At 42.7% G+C, this 21,246-nt stretch overlaps 1 protein-coding gene across 1 annotated transcript in view; it reads left to right on the forward strand.

Annotated features, from left to right (window-relative positions):
• The first annotated feature begins 13,484 nt into the window (after positions 1–13,484).
• The window catches only part of GABRR1 (gamma-aminobutyric acid type A receptor subunit rho1), a 52,663-nt gene continuing 44,901 nt past the window's right edge, over positions 13,485–21,246 (forward strand). Inside the window, exon 1 of the mRNA XM_023205275.2 lies at positions 13,485–13,657. The gene's annotated coding sequence lies outside the window, so the exon portion shown is untranslated. The remainder of the gene's footprint in view (positions 13,658–21,246) is intronic.

Consider the following 21,246-nt stretch of genomic DNA (forward strand, 5'->3'; position numbering starts at 1 on the left):
CTTCCTTCCTTCCTTCCTTCCTTCCTTCCTTCCTTCCTTCCTTCCTTTCTTTTTCCATCAAATCACAGTACTCATGATTTTAATGTCCCTTGGTGGAGAAAATACATGGCTGAAGACCATTACAAATTCAGCTATGCTTCCAAAATGAGTTTGTGTCTATTGATCACAAGAGCCATTAGGGCATTTGGAAACAGCAGTCAAGGCATGTTATATATTCTTATTGACTCTTCATTGATAGTTCATATTTATAACCTCTAATTTAAACTGGAGATTGCATTTTAAAAACCACTTATGGCTCCTGGTGGAAAGAGCCAGCAAAAGTAAGAAGTAGGGGTTGCCTCATTGGAAGGAGACTAAAGTGCTCAACTTCCTAAGAAGGATTTTGGTCAAGTATTTAATGGATTGCTCAGAGAATCACCAGATAATTGATCTGAGTAGTTGTAAGACATTTATTATTTGTGGGTTTTTTGAGCCAGGCCTTTAAGCAGAAGACGTTTATTATTTGATCAACAATGAAAAATAGGCCAGGTGCATTGGCTCACGCCTGTAATCCCAGCACTTTGGGAGGCCAAGGAGGGTGTATCACCCGAGGTCAGGAGTTCAAGACTAGCCTGGCCAACGTGGTGAAACCCCGTCTCTACTAAAAATACAAAAAAATTAGCTGAGTGTGGTGGCGGGCACCTGTAATCCCAGCTACTTGGGAGGCTGAGGCAGGAGAATCACTTGAACCTGGGAGATGGAGGTTGTAGTGAGCTGAGATTGTACCATTGCACTCCAGCCTGGGTAACAATAGCGAAACTCCGTCTCAAAAACAAAAAATGGTGAGAAATAAGAACTCAAAAAGAAATGTAATTTTTCAAAAACAAAAAATGGTGAGAAATAAGAACTCAAAAAGAAATGTAATTTTTCATCCAATAGTGTACAAAGTGTTATGCTGGGTGTTGACTGTAATAAAAAGATGAATAAGATACAGTGATGCCATTTAGATTGTCCTTTGAGAAAGAGGACTAACAAGGTATATGTGAAACAGTAGCCAACCGTTTTAGGCAGCAGATAATTAAACCCTAAAGTCATGTGGTACAGAATAAAGGCCACTGGTACATGGACAAAGAGAGCTCCCAGTGAGCTACTGTGGTCAGGAGAGGTTATTTTATGGAGGACATGAGTTTCACATAATGGTTTGGGTTTAGATAAACTTTTCAAGGTGAGAAAAATTGGGGCAATTATGGTATTGGATTTTTAAAAATTAAATCAATGACAATCAGAAATACTTTTTATTTCAACACTTGTTGAAGTTTTTCCTAAAATGTATGAATATATGCACATCTGAAATTGTTTCCTATATTTTGAAAATACTTCAGGATTAAACTCAGAAAAAAATTAAATGTATTTATGCATTTCATTTTAGGAAATAAAAGCTTTAGGCATTTGATAGGTTAATTTATTCCTTCATTAAATATTTATTGAACACCTCCTGTAAGTCAGGTAAGGTTCTAAGTGGTGAGCAAAATAAATATGTCTCATTGATTATTAAAATATTGGGGAGATCAACAATAAAAAAGTACTTAGACATGCTTCAAAGGAAAAGAACAAGTTGAAGTGACAGCAAATAACAGATGTAAAATCTACTTAGGTAGAACAGTCAGGGAGAGCTTTGGTTGAGATTTAAAGAATGAGCAAAGCCAGGCCAGCAAAGTGGGGAGCAGAGCTCCAGGCAGGCCCCTAGGGCTAGTTTGAGGTGCCCAGGTATAGTATCATATGTAGGTTGTATGCATATATATATGTATATAAAATCATATGCATTATATATACTATATATCCTACTTCATTTGCTTATTTATTTCAAGGAATTGCTTATGTGATTATAGGGGCTGGCAAGTGTGAAATTTGCCGTCCAGGCAAGTGTGAAATTTGCCGTCTTGGGTGGTTGCTGTAGTCTAAAGGCAGAATTTCTCTCCCAGGAAACCTCAGTTTTGTTGCATTTAAGGCTTTCGAACTGATTGGCTAAGGCCCACACACATAATTGAGGGTAATCTCCTCCTACCTAAAGCCAACTGATTGTAGATGCTAACCACATCCACACAATACCTTCACAGCTAGATCTAGGTTAGTGTTTGATTAAATAACTGGGTACTATGACCTAGCCAAGTTGACACATTAAACCAACAATCCCAGCAGGAAACCATTACATCTAGCACAGTGTCTGGAGTACCGTGAGATAGGAAAAGAAAGTCAGATAAATTTGGGAAGTTGCGTAGCGGTCTTGAGGCTAAGATAGAGTTCAGCTTTTATTCCCAGTGCATTGGGAAACCACAGTCACCAGGGAATGGAGATTGATGCATCTTAGAGCCTATTTTTCATTCTCTTCATCAGTGGGACCCAAATTAAAAAACAATCCACTCTGGCTACTCTCTGGAGAATAAAATAAAGAGTGCCATTTGGGGAGAATAAAATAGGGAGCCTAGTCAAGATCTAGTGGAGAGGCAGAAACCAATGGAGTGACTTCAACACGGAACATTTGATATAAGGAGTTGTTAACTATGCACAAGGTGGATAACTTTTAAAAAGTGTAGAAGAGGGAGCAACTGCAGAGAACACCTCTAGGGCTGAGAGAAGAAGAAGGAAGGAACTTGGAAATCTAGAGGAGGTCCTGCAAGGTCTGTGATCAATGCTCTGATGAGAAGGTGTGACTCCTGCAGGAACACGCTATTCACCACTGTGGGGAAGAAGAAACTTGCAGGGGGCTGCTTGCTGGAACCATAAGGACCTCAGCTGCTTTGAAGAACACCACAGGAAATAGCTGCACACTGTGCCCCTTCCTGCCACTTAAAAAAATGCATTGTATTGACTGGCAAAGTAGAAATGTGGTTTACAGAGTCAGCTCAAGTATTGTACAGTAGGGCAAAGAAAGTTGGGCTTGAGGATAAGAGCAAATAAGTGGATAACTGGCACTGGGATCAAGGGTGGATTTGGTGGCCAGGTGCAGTGGCTCATGTCTGTAATCCTAGCACTTTGAGAGGTCAAAGTGGGAGGACTGCTTGAGACTAGGAATTCAAGACCAACTTGGGCAACATAGGGAGACCCTGTCTCTACAAAAAATATAACAAATTAGCTGGGCATGAAGGTGCATGCTTGTAGTCCCAGCTACTCAGGAGGCTGAAGTGGGAGAATCGCTTAAGCCCAGGAGATTGAGGCTGCAGTGAGCAGTGATCACACCACTGCACTCCAGCCTGGACTCTGCCTCAAAAAACAAAAACAAAAATAAATAAATAAAAAAGGGTGGACTTGGAGTTGAAGCTTTTAGGAAGCTATTGCAGTGGTCAAGGGGAGAGTTGATGGGGGCTGGATGAGAGTGGTGGCAACATAGTTGGAGAAGTAGACTTATTCAAGTTATCTATTGGAGGTAGGTGCTCAAAAATGTTAAGTTGGCATCTTTATTCATTAGAAGAGAATATTGAAAATATGAAAATTCTATGGTGTGACTCAGGCTCTTAACATTACACAAATAATTCCAAACATGAAGTCTTAGTGGCAGTATTTATTAATTCACTTATTTGTGTAGCAAAATAAATTTAAAAAGTCTGAGTAAATGGAGAGATGTTCAATTTTTATGGATAGAAAGACTCAATATTTTTAAGATGTCAGTTCTTCCCAACTTTATCTAGAGATTCATTGCAATTCCAGTCAAAGTCTCAGTGAGTTACTTTGTGAATATTGACAGACTCTAACATTTGTACAGAAACAAAAAAATAGAATGGTCAATACAATATCAACGAAGAACAAAATTGGACTACATACACTACTCAACTTAAAGACTTGTTATAAAGTACAGTAATTAAGACAGTGTAGTATTGGTGAAAGAGTAAACAATAGATCAATAGCCATTTCTGCCTTGTCTCACAGGGGTCCTTGGGGAGGGCTGCCAAAGGAACTGGGAAAATACCACAGGGAAAAGGAAATAGAGAACCTAGAAATAGACACAAATATATTCAACTGATCTTTGATAAAGGATCAAAGGCAATTCAGTGGAGAAAGGATAGGTTTTTTCCAACAAATGGTGCTGGAATAAGTGGACTGCCACATGCAAGAAAAAAAAAAGAAAAAAAAAAATCTAGACATGGAAGGTATCCAGAAGAAAATGGTGGATAGGAGGCAGGATCACATTGCAGCTCTCACTTGGACAGACGGAGTAGCCTGTGGAGACTTGCACTGTGAAATTTTGCTCCAAGATCTACTGCAAGAATATACCAGTAAAGCTGAGAGAATCCACAGACCTTTTGAAGGAAGTGGATTGCTCTTGCAAGACCTAGGAGAGATCCCAAATACTGCAAATGCCCATACTGAGAAAATGGGAAAGGGGAATTGTCCACCCACAAACACACAACCTCACTGGGGAACCTGAAGGTCCAGATCACAGAAAAAGGATTTGACTTTATCTGGAGCTGAGACAATTTAGGGAGCCAAGCAAAATACAAGGGTAGAGGAAGCAGTAGGAAAAGCCCTGTGTGCTCTCTGGGTCCCAGGGAAGCCATTTCTGCTTTGTCTCACAAAGGTCCTTGGGGAGGACTGCCAGAGGAACTGGGAAAATATCACAGGGAGAAGGAAAACTCCTGCTGAACTTTATAACAATTCCAACCAAACATGAAGTTTCCTGGCCAGAACTTGGGGGAGGGCATAAATCCGGTGTGCAGACTTCACAGGCAGGGAGGCATGAAAGCCCTGTTTGCTTTCTCAGCCAGGAGACTGGTACCCTGGGGCAAGTTCTCAGCCCTGCTCACCCATTTCCTAGAAACAAACTCGGTGATGTTGGAGTGGGGGCATGGTGGGAGTGAGACCAGCCTTTTGGGTTGCACAGGAGCCAGGTGAGGTCTATAACTGCCGGCTTTCCCCTGCTTCCCTGACAACCTGCATGACACAGCAGAGGTAGCTATAATCCTCCTGAGAACATAACTCCATTGACCTGGGAACCACACCCCCATCTCCCACAGCAGCCACCGCAAGCCACATCCACGTCCAAGGAGAGTCTGAGCTCAGACATGCCTAAACCTACCCTTCCCAATGGGCCTTCCGTCCCACCCTGGAAGCCAAAGACAAAGGTTATATTCTCTCGGGAGTTCCAGGGCCTCACCCATCACCTGACCCTCCCCTATACTGCCATAGCTAATGCTCTCTTGAAAGTTCCACCTCCTGGCAGGAGGCCAACCAGCATAAAACTACAACTACAACTAAGGACTCTCAGAGTCCATTTCACTCCCCTGCCACCTCCAATGGAGCAGGTTCTGGTATCCATGGCTGAGAGACCTGAAGGCAGTTCACATCACAGGACTCTGTGCAGACACTCCCAGTACCTGCCCAGAGCCTGGTAGCTCTGCTGGGTGGCTAGATTCAGAAGAGAATAACAATCACTACAGTTCTGCTCTCAGTAAGCCACATCCCTAGAAAAAGGGGGAGAGTGCTACATCAAAGGAGCACCCCGTGGGACAAAAGAATCTGAACAGCAGTCTTGAGCCTCAAATCTTCCTTTGACAGAGGCTACCAAAATAAGAAGAAACCAGTAAAACAATTCTGGTAATATGACAAAACAAGGTTCTTTAACACCCCCCTAAAAAAAAATCATACTAGCCCACCAGCAATAGATCCAAAACAAGAAATCCCTGAATTGCCAGAAAAAGAATTCAGAAGGTTGATTATTAAGCTAATCAAGGAGGCACCAGAGAAAGGTGAAGTCCACCTTAAGAAAATCAAAAGGATGATACAAGATATGAGGGGAGAAATCTTCAGGGAAGTGGATAGCACAAATAAAAAAAATCACAACTTCAGGAAATAAAGGACACACTTAGAGAAATGCCCTGGAGAGCCTCAGCAATAGAATTGAACAAGCAGAAGAAAGAATGTCAGAGCTTAAAGACAATGTTTTCGAAATAACCCAATCCAATGAAGACAAAGCAAAAAGAATGTTAAAAAATGAACAAAGGCCTCCAAGAAGCTTGGGATTATGTTAAATGACCAAATCTGAGAAAAATTGACATTCCTGAGGATAAAGAGAAATCTAAAAGTTTTGAGAACATATTTGGGGAAATAATTGAGGAGAACTTCCCTGGCCTTGCTATAGATCTAGACATCCAAATACAAGAAGTTCAAGAACACCTAGGAAATTCATCACAGAAAGATCATTGCAGAGGCACATAGTCATCAGGTTGTCTAAAGTCAAGATCAGGGAAAGAATCTTAAGAGCTGTGAGGCAGAAGCACCAGGTAACCTATAAAGGAAAGCCTATCAGATTAACAGCAGATTTCTCAGCAAAAACTCTACAAGCTAGAATGGATTGGGGCCCTATCTTCAGCCTCCTTAAACAAAACAATTATCAGCCAAGAATTTTGTATCCAGTGAAACTAAGCTTCATAAATGAAGGAAAGAGACAGTCTTTTTCAGACAAACAAATGCTGAGAGAATTCACCTCTACCAAGCCAGCACTATAAGAACTGCTAAGAGGAACTCTAAATATTGAAACAAATTCTGGAAACACATCAAAACAGAACATCTTTAAAGCATGAATCTCACAGGACTTGTAAAACAAAAATACAATAAATATAAAAATAAATAAACTAAGGTATTCAGGCAACAAATAGCACAATGAATAAAATAGTAGCTCACGTGTCAATACTAACTGAATATAAATGGCCTAAAGGCTCCATTTAAAAGATACAGAATTGCAGAATGGATAAAACTTCATCAACCAAGTATTTGCTGCCTACAAGAGCCTCACGTGCTCATGCCTTAATCCCAACACTTTGGAGGCTGAGGTGGGTGGATCACAGGCCAGGAGTTTGAGACCAGTCTGACTAACATGGTGAAACCTCATCTCTACTAAAAATACAAAAATTAGCCAGTGTAGTGGCAGGCACCTGTAATCCCAGCTACTCAGGAGGCTGAGGCAGGAGAATCGCTTGAACCCAGGAGGCAGAGGTTGCAGTGAACTGAGATCGTGCTACTGCACTCCACTCCAGCCTGGATGACAGAGTGAGACTCCGTCTCAAAAAAAAAGTCTCACTTAACACATAAGGACTCACATATACTTAAGGTAAAGGGGTGTAAAAAGATATTTCATGCAAATTGACATCAAAAGCAAGCAAGAGTAGCTATTCTTATATCCGACAAAACAAACTTTAAAGCAACAGCAGTTAAAAAAGACAAAGAGGGACATCACATAATGATAAACAGCCTTGTCCAACAAGAAAATATCACAATTCTAAATATATATGCACCTAACACTGGAGCTCCCAAATTTATAGAACAATTACTACTCGACCTAAGAAATGAGATAGACAGCAACACAATAATAGTGGGGGACTTCAACAAAGAAACAATAGATTTAAACTATATCCTAGAACAAATGGGCTTAATGGATATTTACAGAATATTCTACCCAACAACTGCATAATATACATTCTATTCATCAGCACATGAAACATTCTCCAAGATAGACTATATGAGAGATCACAAAGCAACTTTCAACAAATTTAAGAAAACTGAAATTATAACAAGTACTCTGTCAGACTACAGTGGAATAAAATTGGAAATCAACTTCAAAAGGAACCTTCAAAACCATGCAAATACATGGAAATTAAATAACCTGCTCCTGAATGATCTTTGGGTCAACAAGGAAATAAAAATGGAAATTTAAAACTCTTTGAACTGAATGATAATAGTGACACAACCTAGAACTGAATGATAATAGTGACACAACCTATTAAAACCTCTGGGATACAGCAAAGGCAGTGGTAAGAGGAAACTTCACAGCCTTAAATGCCTACATCAAAGAGTCAGAAGGAGCACAAATAGACACTTTAATCACCTTCAAGGAATTAGAGAAACAAGAACAAACCAAACCCAAACCCAGCAGAAGAAAAGAAATAACCAAGATCAGAGCAGAACTGAATGAAATGGAAACAAAAATACAAAAGATAAATGAAACAAAAAGCTGATTCTTTGACAAGATAAATAAAATTGATAGATCATTAGCAAGATTAACCAAGAAAAGAAGAGAGAAGATCCAAATAAGCTCAATTAGAAATGAAATGGGAGATATTACAACTGATACCACAGAAATACAAAACATCATTCAAGGCTACTATGAATACCTTTACATTCATAAACTAGAAAACCTAGAGGAGACGTATAAATTCATGGAAAGATACAACCCTCCTAGCTTAAATCTGGAAGAATTAGAAACCCTGAACAGACCAATAACAAGAAGGGGGATTGAAATGATAAAACATTCCAGGTCCAGACGGATTCACAGATGAATTCTACCAGACATTCAAAGAAGAATTGGTACCAATCCTATTGACACTACTCCACAAGATAGAGAAAGAAGGAATAATCCCTAAATCATTCTATGAAGCTAGTATCACCCTAATATCAAAACCAGGAAAGGACATAACAAAAAAGAAAACTACACACCAATGTCCCTGATGAACACAAATGCAAATATCCTTAACAAAATACTAGCTAACCAAATCTAATAGCATATCAAAACGATAATCTACCATAAACAAGTGGGTATCATACCAGGGATGCAGGGATGGTTTAACATATGCAACTCAATAAATGTGATACACCACATAAATAGAATTAAAAACAAAATCACATGATCATCTCAATAGATGCAGAAAAAGCACTTGACAAAATCTAGCATCCCTTTATGATTAAAACCCTCAGCAAAATCAGCATACAAGGGACATACCTCAATATAATAAAAGCCATATATGACAAACCCACAGCTAACATAATACTGAACGGGGGAAAAGTTGAAAGCATTCCTCTGAGAACTGGAACAAGACAAGGATACCCACTCTCACCACTTCTATTCAACATAGTACTGGAAGTCCTAGCCAGAGTGATCAGACAAGAGAAAGAAATAAAGGGTATCCAAATCGGTAAAGAGGAAGTCAAACTGTCACTGTTTGCTGATGATATGATCGTATACCTAGAAAACCCTAAAGACTCCTCCAAAGGCTCCTAAAACTGGTAAGTGAATTCAGCAAAGTTTCAGAATACAAAATTAATGTGCACAAATCAGTAGCTCTGCTATACACCAACAGCGACCAAGCTGAGAATCAAATCAAGAACTCAACCCCTTTTACAATAGCTGCAATAAAAAATAAAATAAAATAAAATAAAATAAAATAAAATACTTAGGAATATACTTAACCAAGGAGGTGAAATACCTCTACAAGGCAAACTACAAAACACTACTGAAAGAAATCATAGACAGTACAAACAAACGGAAATACAACCCATGCTGATTGATGGGTAGAATCAATATTGTGAAAATGACCATACTGCCAAAAGCAATCTACAAATTCAATGCAAATCCCATCAAAATACCACCATCATTCTTCACAGAAGTAGAAAAACCAATCCTAAAATTCATATGGAACCAAATAGGAGCCCACACGTGCAAAGCAAGACCAAGCAAAAAGAACATATCTGGAGGCATCACATTACTTGACTTCAAACTACATTATTATAAGACCATAGTCACCAAAACAGCATGGTACTGGTATAAAAATAGGCACATAGACCAATGAAACAGAATAGAGAACCCAGAAATAAACCCAAATACTTACAGCCAACTGATCTTTGAAAAAGCAAACAAAAACATAAAGTGGGGAAAGGATACCTTACTCAACAAATGGTGCTGGGATAATTGGCAAGTCACATGCAAGAGAATGAAACTGGATCCTCATCTCTCACCTTACACAAAAATCAACTCAAAATGTATCAGGGACTTAAAGACCTGAAACTGAAAATTCTAGAAGATGGCCGGGTGCGGTGGCTCTCGCCTATAATCCCAGTACTTTGGGAGCCAAGGCAGGTGGATCATGAGGTCAGGAGTTCAAGACTAGCCTGGCCGACATGGTGAAACTCCATCTGTACTAAAAATACAAAAATTAGCTGGGTGTGGTGTTGGGTGTCTGTAATCCCAGCTACTCAGTAGGCTGAGGCAGGAGAATCGCTTGAACTTGAGAGGCGGAGGTTGCAGTAAGCCAAGATAACGCCACTGCACTCCAGCCTGGGCGACAGAGTAAGACTCTGTCTTGGGGGAAAAAAAAAATTCTAGAAGAAAACATTGGAAAAACTCTTCTACATATTGGCTCAGGCAAAGACTTCACGACCAAGAACCCAAAAGCAAATGTGACAAAAACAAAGATAAACAGGTGGGACTTAAAATAAAGAGCTTCTGCACAGCAAAAGGAACACTCAGCAGAGTAAACAGACAACCCACAGAGTGGGAGAAAATCTTCAAAATCTATACATCAGACAAAAGACTAATATCCAGAATCTACAATGAACTCAAACAAATTACAAGAAAAAAAATTCCATCAAGACAGTGGGTTAAGGACAGGAATAGACAATTCTCAAAAGAAGATATACAAATGGCCAACAAACATATGAAAAAATGCTCAGCATCACTAATGATCAGGGAAATGCAAATCAAAACCACAGTGCGGGCAGGGCATGGTGGCTCACACCTGTAATGCCAGCACTTTGGGAGGCCAACGCAGGCAGATCACCTGAGGTTAGGAGTTTGAGACCAGCCTGGCTAACATGGTGAAACCCTATCTCTACTAAAAAAACAAAAATTAGCTGGGCATGATAATACATACCTGTAATCCCAGCTACTACTTGGGAGGCTAAGGTAGAAGAATCACTTGAACTCAGGAGGCTGAGTTTGCAGTGAGCCAAGATCATGCCACTGCACTCCAGCCTGTGCGACAGAGCAAGACTCCATCTCAAAAAACAAAACAAAACAAAAACCCTGGCAGCCAGGCGTGGTGGCTCATGCCTGTAATCCCAGCACTTTGGGAGGCCGAGGCAGGCAGATCACGAGGTCAAGAGATTAAGACCATCTGGCCAACATGGTGAAACCCCATCTCTACTAAAAATACAAAACTTTGCTGGGCATGGTGGCACACGCTTGTAGTCCCAGCTATCGAGAGGCTGAGGCAGGAGAATCACTTGAACCCAGGAGGCAGAGGTTGCAGTGAGCTAAGATGGCGCCATTGCACTCCAGCCTGGTGACAGAGCAAGACCTCTGTCTCAAAAAAACCCCCAAAACCTACAATGCAATACCACCTTACTCCTGCAAGAATGGCCATAAAAAAACAAAAACAAAACACAACAAACAAACAAACAAAAAACACATAGATATTGGTGTGGATGCAGTGAAAAGGAAACACTTCTACACTGCTGATGGGAATGTAAATTAGTACAACCACTATGGAAAACAGTGTGGAGATTCCTTAGAGAACTAAAAGTAGAACTACCATTTGATCCAGCAATCCTGCTACCGAGCATCCAGAGGAAAAGAAGTCATTAAATGAAAAAGACACTTGTGCACACATGTTTATAGCAGTGCAATTAGCAGTTGCAAAAATGTGAAACCAGCCCAAATGCCCAACAATCAATGAGTGGATAAAGAAACTGTGGCATATATATACAATGGAATACTGCTCAGCCCTAAAAAGGAATGAATTAACGGCATTCACAGCAACCTGGATGGATCTGGAGAATATTATTCTAAGTGAAGTAACTCAGGAATGGAAAACCAAACATTGTATATTCTCGTTCATAAGTGGGAGCTAAGCTATGAGGATGTAAAGACATAAGAATTTCACAATGGACTTAGAGGACTCGGGGAAAGGGTGGGAGGGAGGTGAGGGATAAAAAGACTACAAATTGGGTTCAGTGTACATTGTTTGGGTAATGGGTGCACTGAAATCCCACAAATTACCACTAAAGAACTTACTCATGTAACCAAATACCACCTGTTCCCCAAAAACCTATGAAAATTTTTTTTAAAAATCTAGACAAGGACACTGATTTTTACCCACTCTCAGACATCAAGTTTGTGATGATGCTTGTGATGACAAAATAATATATATGGATAAAATTAAGGCTCTGCTATCAAAAGGTCATAGTTTAATGGTCTATTGATCCTTGGCACCACAGTTGTGGTTGGAGCCATTGTGGAACGCTGGGCTGGGTGTGTTCAGACCACAAAACTTAGACTGTAAAAAAAATTAACTCAAACTAATTGAGGCTTCCTGTCCATCTAGATTTCTCATCAATCATGAAAATTTCAGTATAGATGGTGGGCAGTCTCCAAAAAGCCTATTGTCATCATCGTAATTAATAAGTAAAGTGCTTTCAGAGTGACACCAGCACCAGCTGGTTTATGGCATTGGTAACTCAGCAGGGAAGGAGAGACAGGGAAATGACAAAAAGAGCACATTACAGATGGGCATTAAAAAACCTCGAGATCAAGGAATCTGACCTGAATTAAACGAGCAGATGCAGAATGGGGGTGGTTCCTTTGGAAGCACACTATAAATACCACAGCCTTCCCGACAGGACTGATATTAATGGTCTGACTAATGTTTTGTCCCCTCTTTGTTTTATTTGGATGTTCTGACTAATCTGAGTATTTGGCTCCAGATATGCAGTGGGCCAAGGGGAAAAGGAGCCCCACAAAGTGGGTTGACAGGAATCGAATTTGGGATCCAAGTCACTGCTACTTGACTCTTGGGATGGGAAGAAAAATTGGAGAGTTCAGCACATTGCTGACTGTTCCCCCAAATTTATTCTTTGTTTTCATCATGATATAATTTTAGCTAGGTATATAAGATGACTCATCGAGAGACTACATTTCTTGGACTCCTCACAGTTAGGAGTGACTACGAGGCCAAGTTTCTTGCCAATGAAATGTGAATTGAAGTGATGAGTGCAGCTCCTATGTCACTTGCCTAAACAGAAATTGCTTGCCCTTCATGTCTTCTCTGCCTACTGGCAGCCCAACTTTAACCAGGTACACAAAGACCACACCCTGAGAAAGGGCAACAAGACAAAGAGCACTTCGTTCTGGAGCAGATTCCCATCAGCCTGGACCACTCACCTCTAAGCTGTTCCATGACAAAGAAATGCTATTCTATCTTTTTATTGATCTTTCCATGGTTCGATTACAAGCAGCTTAAATTGTAGGCTTGGCAATATAGTGAGTAAAGAAGCAGCTGCATTAGGAACTGAAAAATGGCTCTTCGGGTCATTGTTTCATGAAATTCCTTTCCTTTGCCTTTTTAATTGTCCCTTATCCCCCACCTGGAAAGGACCAGTCCAATACTGGGAGATTGTGTTTAGGCACTGAGCTCAGAGCCAGAAGCAAAATTAGTGCACTTGTGCAGTCATCCCTCAGTACCAAGGGGATTGGTTCCAGGACCCCAAGGATTCCAAAATCCATGGATGCTTAAGTCCTTTCATAAAATGGGGTAGTATTTGCATATAACCTATGCACATTCTCCTGTATACTTGAAATAATCTCGAGATTACTTTTAATATCTAATACAATGTAAATACTAGCAAGTAGTTGTTATACTATATCAGTTTTTTGAATTTGTGTTCTTTAATTGTTTTTCTATCCCCAGATATTTTTGATCTGTACTTGGTTGAATCTACAGATGTAAAGCCCATGAATGCAGAGGGCTGACTGTGGCTAGAAAATGTGCTGCAGGGAGCATGTGCAAGCAGCTGATGAGCACCTGCAGCCACTGTCTGGAGCAGCTCGGTGTGCTGCCTGCAGTTCACCCATCAGTCAGTGAGTGCCTTGTGTGTGGTGTTGGGTTGGCTCTGAGGGCTTGGGGCAAGGGGACATTGGATGGCCATGAGAATATAAGCTAGAGTTAAGTACTGCCTGGTCTTTCCTCTGCTGATGAAATCATTGCCCTGGAGACCCTACATTGCTGCAAGGAAGGCCATGATGGCTGAGGAATAAAAAGGAGAGTGATAAGAGAGAGAAGGCTGGTACACTCAATAAAAGAAAAGAAGAGTTTTGTCAAAAAATAGTGTTTTTGGCCAGGTGCGGTGGCTCACACCTGTAATCCCAGCAATTTGGGAGGCCAAGGTAGGCGGATCACCTGAGGTCGGGAGTCGGAGACCAGCCTGACCAACATGGAGAAATCCCATCTCTACTAAAAATACAAAATTAGCTGGGCCTAGTGGCGCATGCCTGTAATCCCAGCTACTCGGGAGGCTGAGGCAGGAGAATCGCTTGAACCTGGGAGGCAGAGTTTGCAGTAAGCTGAGATCGTGCCATTACACTCTAGCCTGGGCAACGAGAACAAAACTCTGTCTCAAAAAAAAAAAAGTATTTTTAAAAATTGGTCTGGAAGTGTTATAGTTCAGTAAGTCAGTCTGGATCCTTAATATGCTCTCATGCTGGCCCTAACTGGTTCTCTCAGGCCTCTTTACAGCTCCCTCCTACATCCTTGTCCTATAAAGAGGGCACAGATACTGTCCGCATTAGAGCCACATGTTAGTGGGAAATAACGTTGATTAAGAACATTTACAAGCAGCAAAGTAGCAAAATGTCATGGCTTTCTGAGCTCTCATGATAGCAGTAAGAGGGATGCATGGTTGGCTCGAGCCCAAAGCAGAAAGGGCTCTAAGACAGGGCTCCTCCCCTCAAGGTTCTGCCATAGGAACTTCCAGGTGGAGGAAGTGGCCTTGTTGCAAAGGCTGAGCAGCTGGTACCACCTGTCCTGCCATCAAGCTAACTGGGGACCTGCTGAACCAGCTCTCTGCTTAGTTAAGAGAGGATAGGAAATGCGTGTTTGAGGCCTTCTGGTTTGCTCTCTTTGGTTATGCCCAGGCTCCTGGCTCCTGGAGCTAGTCCAGGATCCTCTAAACAAGAAAGAAAGATATTTTCCAATCTGGGCATTAGGAGCCATTTAATGTCCTTTCTACCTCCCCAGTTTAATGCCTTATTGTACTGTTCATTTTGATGTACTCAGCCCCAGAATGTCTCCCTTTAGACAATTTGGTCTTTAAATCAGCAAGTCACTACAACTTAAGTATCTAACCATGCTTAGCTTACGTTGACCTCGGGAGACATCACATATTCTGCCTTTATTTCTATATGTTGAATGTTTTTGACATCTATTAATTTAAAGTACATTAAAGGATGATTTATATAAGAGGATATAATCATGACTCTCACCTAACTATAAAATGAAAAGACATTGAAGATTTTATTTAACTCATTATTTAGTTAAGGGACCAGTAAGATGTTACAACTGGTTCAAATAAGGACTTGATTTACAGAGATTTATATTCTCCACAGCACAAAAGGAATAATTTGCATAGTTATGGACAGGAAGGATATGCGTTACTATCAGTTTTCTACGTGTTAACATCTACTATTAGAGAATTGTAAAATTGCCTAAAGACAATCAAAGGCATACATTCCTATAGGATGAGACAATCCCTGGAGGTCCCGCTGGACAAGGCTCAGCATTCTATTGAAAGAACACCCAGTAATCTACTTTGCTCATTTCAAAGTTTGACAATTTTTCCTGACCGTCTTCCTTCTCCTTGTTATTATATACAATTCTAAAGATTATTCTTGATCACAAAAAAAGGCTGGACTCCTTAGGTTTGGCTAATTACTTCTACAGTGCATCAAGAGAGTTATGCATCATAGAGGTCTCCTTTGACGTTTGCTTTGCAAAACCTAGAGTCATACAGTGTTGAATGATTCCAAATTAGCTTCTGCCTAGAACTTATCATAAGGCATCTTAGATTGGAATTCTAAAAGTGTCTATTCTTTTCTTTTTTGGGGATGGAGTTTCACTCTTTGTTGCCCAGACTGGAGTGCAGTGGCACGATCTCGGCTCTCTGCAACCTCCACCTCCCAGGTTCAAGCGATTCTCCTGTCTCAGCGTCCTGAGTACCTGGGATTACAGGCATACGCCACCACATCTGGCTAATTTTTGTATTTTTAGTAGGGACAGGGTTTCATCATGTTGGCCAGGCTGGTCTCGAACTCCTGACCTCAGGTGATCTTCCCAGCCTGGCCTCCCAAAGAGCTAGGATTACAGGCATGAGCCACCATGCCCGGCCATGTCTACTATTTTCTATCCTGCTAAAATTAGGAGACCAAGCCCAAGAAACTCCACCAAATTTTACCTGCAGTACCTACAGATTTGAGTGAATTCCTTTCTTTTAGAGGTTTCAGAAAAATGCCCCCAAGTACTTGCCTGGAAGTGACTTTCCTTGCTAACTGTAAGACTGGACACTATAAACTGGATCTACCTCAGTTTTCCTGAGAGGACATTGTAGGCATTGGTTCCGTAAGTACAGCCAACCTTTATTCCTTAAAATGGCTTGTCACACTTCACTAAATTAACATTATTCTCAAACAGGGCATTTAAGGCAAGGCTTTCATTGCATAACTGATGTTTGTGTCCTGGATTGGTGGGTTCTTGGTCTTGCTGACTTCAAGAATGAAGTCGCGGACACTTGCGGTGAGAGTTACAGTTCTTAAAGATGGTGTGTCCGGAGTTTGTTCCTTCAGACATTCAGATGTGTCTGGAGCTTCTTCCTTCTGCTGGGTTTGTGGTCTCGCTGACAGGGGTGAAGCTGACCTTCACGGTGAGGGTTACAACTCTTACAGGCAGCGTGGACCCAAAGAATGAGCAGCAGCAAGATTTATTGCAAAGAGTGAAAGAACAAAGCTTCCACCAGTGTGGAAGAGGACCCCCACCATCAGGTTCCACCACAAGCTTGGGCAGCCTGCTTTTATTCCCTTATCTGACCCCACCCACATCCTGCTGATTGGTCCATTTTGACAGAGTGCTGATTGATCCATTTTACAGAGAGCTGATTGGTTCGTTTTGACAGAATGCTGATTGGTATGCTTACAATCCTTGAGCTAGAGGCAGAGTGCTAGATGGAGAAGTTCTCCAAGTCCCCACCAGGTTAGATAGATACAGAGTACAAATTAGTGTATTTACAAACCTTGAGCTAGATGCAGAGTACTGATTGGTGTATTTACAAATCTTGAGCTCGACACAGAGTACTGATTGGTATATTTACAAACCTTGAGCTAGACACAGAGTGCTGATTGGTGTGTTTATGATCCATTAGCTAGACATAAAAGTTCTCCAAGTCCCCACAAGACTCAAGAGCCCAGCTGGCTTCCCCAAGTGGATGCTGCACCGGGGCTGCAGGCAGAGCTGCCCGCCAGTCCCAAGCCGTGCCTGCACTCCTCAGCCCTCGGGCAGTCGATGGGACTGGGTGCCATGGAGCAGGGGACAGCTCCGGCTGTGTGGGAGCCCACTGCAGGGGAGGGCTCGGACATGGCAGGCTGCAGGCTCCGAGCCTGCCCTGCGGGGAGGCAGCTGAGGCCTGGGGAGAACTCAAGTGCAGTGCCGGCACACTGGCACCCTCTGCAGCTGCTGGTCCAGGTGCTAAGCCCCTCACTGCCCTGGGCCAGCGGCACTGGCCAGCCACTCCGTGTGCAGGGCCCACCAAGCCCGTGCCCATGCCTGCCAGAACTCATGCTGGCCCCGTTAGCACCACGCGCAGCCCCAGTTCCCACCCATGCCTCTCCCTCCACACCTCCCCACAAGCAGAGGGAGGCAGCTCCGGTCTCAGCCAGCCCTAGAGAGGGGCTCCCACAGTGCCGTGGCAGGCTGAAGGACTCCCAAGCACTGCCAGAGTGGACGCTGAGGCCGAGGAGGCACTGAGAGCGAGGGCTGCTAGCATGTTGTCATCTCTCAATTCCCCCTCTAAACAGGACACCCCAACTGCTGTAGGGAATTTGGCTGATGACCCCTCTAGTTACTTCCTGCTGGATAGGGGCAATGAAGGGGCCCTGCAGTTGTGGTGTCCTCCAGAGGGGAGTTCTCTAGGCCAGTGAAAGTGCCAGCGGGTCGGTCCAGTGGTCCTTGGTAGAAGTTGTTGGTTGAGCTCGTTTGGGGTTCCATTTGTAAGACCATCTGTAGCTTGATGGCCTTGATTCTAGAGGAAACACATTTGACAAGAAAGTTAAAGATACAGGCCCCAAAGATGAGTAACAGCAAGATGGCTGCCACGGGGCCTAGAAAGGGGGGAAGCCATGTTGCCCAACTCCAGAGGTTGATATAAGAGTTTGAAAGGTGTTGTCTGATTTCAGAAGCATTTTCCTGTAAATGCCAAGTGGCGTCTCGTACTATCCCTGACTGGTTAGTGTAAAAACCACACTCTTCCCCTAAGAAGGTGTAGTGTCCTCCTTTCTCAGCAGTGAGGAGGTCTAGGCCTCGGCGGTTTTGGAGAGTCACTGCTGCTAAAGAGTCTATTTGGGATTGTAAAGTAAGGATAGATTTTGTTATTTCTTGCAAACTGTCTGAGAAATCCTTTGAGAGTGTGTAGTAGTAGGATAATGAAGTAGATAAACCAGCTATTCCGGTTCCTGTAGCAGCAGCAGCCATTCCTAACCCTATAAGTAGGGGTATTAGTTGTATGGCTCTGTGTTCACGGACTCAAGCTTTGAGGCATACTGATAAGGTCTGATTTCCTTGGGCAATATTAATATTGGGACTTAGAAAGACTAAGATGCAGATGCCAGTCCAGTTACTGGGAAGGCAGATACAGGTTGAGGTTCCACATAAGAAGAACATGCCTTGGCTGGGTAGACATTTAGAAATTTACCCCGGGGGCTTTTAAAGGAATAGGGTACACTTTTTTCTTTACTACTTCCATCTCTCTTTCTCTTCGACTTCTCCTTTGTCTCTCTTTCTCTCTGACTCCCTCTTTGTCTCTTCCTCTCTTTCCTTCTTGCTGGTCTTTCCCTGCCTCTGCCAGCTGCTTATGCTGCTGTCCTCCCCTCTCCTTCCCATTTTGATGGCTTTGGCAGTGTAAGACTGCCACCTCCTTGGGTTTTTGCACTGTGTGCAATAATTCTGTAATTTCCTTGTGGCATTTAATGGGGGTTCCCCCAGAGGTTAGGAACTCCCTTTCTTTCCAGATTGCAGCACGGACACGTAGCATTAGATAAGCACACTTGCTATCTGTATACACATTTATTCTTTTTCCCTTTCCCAGTTCTAAGGCTCGGTTAAGTGCCACTAGTTCTGCTGACTTAGCACTGGTCCCTGGGGGAAGAGGCTTACTTTCAAGTAAGGTTACATCACTAACTATGGCATAACATGCCCTTCATATCCCATTCTTCACAAATGAACTTCCATCGGTATATAGGTTAAGGTCAGGTTTAGCTAAGGAGACTTCTAAGAGATCATCGCGAGCAGCATAAGTCTGGACTATAATTTGGTGGCAGTCATGCTCGATTGGTTCCTCATCCTCTGGGAGAAAAGTGGCAGGGTTGAGGGCCATGCACGTATGTATTTGAAGCACTGGTCCCTCAAGGAGTAGCACCTGGTATCTAAGTAGGCAGTTGTCTGATAGCCATAAACTTCCTTTGGCACCTAGTATGCCATTTACATCATGAGTAGTCCAGACAGTGAGATCCTTTCCTTGTATTATCTTGATAGCCTCTGACACTAAGACAGCCGCTGCCGCAACTACCCATAAACAGTGAGGCCAGCCTTTTGCTACCACATCAATTTCCTTACTTAGGTATGCCACTGGTTGTGGGGTTGTCCCACGAGTCTGAGTAAGGACTCCAAGAGCTATCCCTGCTCTCTCTGTGACATACAGAGAGAAGTTTTGTCCTGTGGGAAGGCTTAAAGCTGGAGCTTGTACTAGGGCTTGCTTTAAAGTTTTGAAGGCTGTTTCTGCCTCTGGTTCCCATTCTACTAGATGAGTATTTGCCTTCTGGGTTTCCTTGATTAGAGTATAGAGGGGACTGGCTATATTGCTGCATCCAGGGATCCATAGTCGGCAAAAGCCGGTAATTCCAAGGAACCCCCACAACTATTTTAATTTCTTAGGGCAAAGATAAGTCAGTATAGGCTGTATTTGTTCCTTGCTGAGGGCCCTGGTCCCCCTGGCTAAGATTAGGCCTAGATATTTGACCTGCTGTAGGCAAAGCTGGGCCTTCAACCTAGACACCTTGTATCCTTGATTAGCTAGAAAGTTCAAGAAATCTAGAGTAGCCTGCTGTTATGAGGCTTCCGAACTGGTAACCAAAAGTAAATCATCCACATACTGAAGGACCAGAGTGCCTGGACTTGAGAAGTGGCCTAGATCTTGGGCCAGTGAATGACCAAACAGATGAGGGCTATCCCTAAACCCTTGGGGCAAGACCGTCCATGTAAGTTGGGACGTGTGGTCTGTGGGATCCTCAAAGGCAAAAAGAAACTGGGAGTCAGAGTGCAGGGGAATACAGAAAAAGGCATCCTTGAGGTCCAGAACAGTGAACCATTCTGCTTCCTCTGGTATTTGAGAGAGCAAGGTATAGGGGTTAGGTACAACTGGATATAGACGACTTACTGCCTCATTGATGAGTCTAAGATCTTGCACTAGTCTCCACTGACCGTTCAGTTTTTGTACTCCTAGAATTGGGGTGTTGCAGGGACTGCTGCATTTTCTTACTAAACCTTGAGCTTTTAAATGTTTAACAATATCCTGTAATCCTTTATGACCTTCAGGCCTTAGGGGATATTGCCTTTGATAAGGAAAAGTGGTGGGTTCTTTTAACCTGATTTGGACTGGGTGGGCACTTTTTGCCCTTCCAAATTGTCCTTCCAATGCCTAGACTTCAGGGTTGATTCCCTCCTCAAGTAGGGGACAACAAATGGGTAACTTGTTCCCCATATTCATGTAGACACTAGCTCCAGCCTTGGCTAACATATCCCTCCCTAATAAGGGTGTGGGACTCTCAGGCATAACAAGGGCATGTGAAAAGAGCAAAGTCTCCTAATTACAACTGAGGAGGTGGGAGAAATACCTGGTTACAGGCTGTTCCAGGATTCCTCGGATGGTAACGGACCTTGAGGACAGTCATCCAGGACAGGAGATTAACATTAAGAAGGCTGCACCAGTGTCCAGGAGGAAGTCAATTTCCTTGCCCTCAATGGTTAAGCATACCTGGGGCTCAGTGAGGGTGATGACATGAGATGACGCTTGCCTCGGGCACCCTCAGTCCTGTTGTTGGATCATCTGGTCGGGGGTTTCTGACCCAGAGAACCTTTGTCCTCTGGGGCAGTGCACCTTCCAGTGATTGCCTCAGCATAGTGGACATGGATGAGGGGGCAGTTTGTTTCTCATTGGATAGACATTTTTAAAGTGTCCCAGTAAACCACACTGATAACAAAGCTTACTGGATGATTGGCCTGCTCCATTTTCTATCCTCTCTGAACCACCAAGGTTTGTTTGTCTGAGGGCCATGACTAAGGCTGCGGCCTTTCTCTGATCTTGCTTTTCCTTTTGGGCCTGTTTCTCTTGGTCCCTAGAACCAGGTTGCCA

Source organism: Piliocolobus tephrosceles, chromosome 5 (genome assembly GCF_002776525.5).
Source record: "Piliocolobus tephrosceles isolate RC106 chromosome 5, ASM277652v3, whole genome shotgun sequence".
Classification (NCBI taxonomy): domain Eukaryota; kingdom Metazoa; phylum Chordata; class Mammalia; order Primates; family Cercopithecidae; genus Piliocolobus; species Piliocolobus tephrosceles.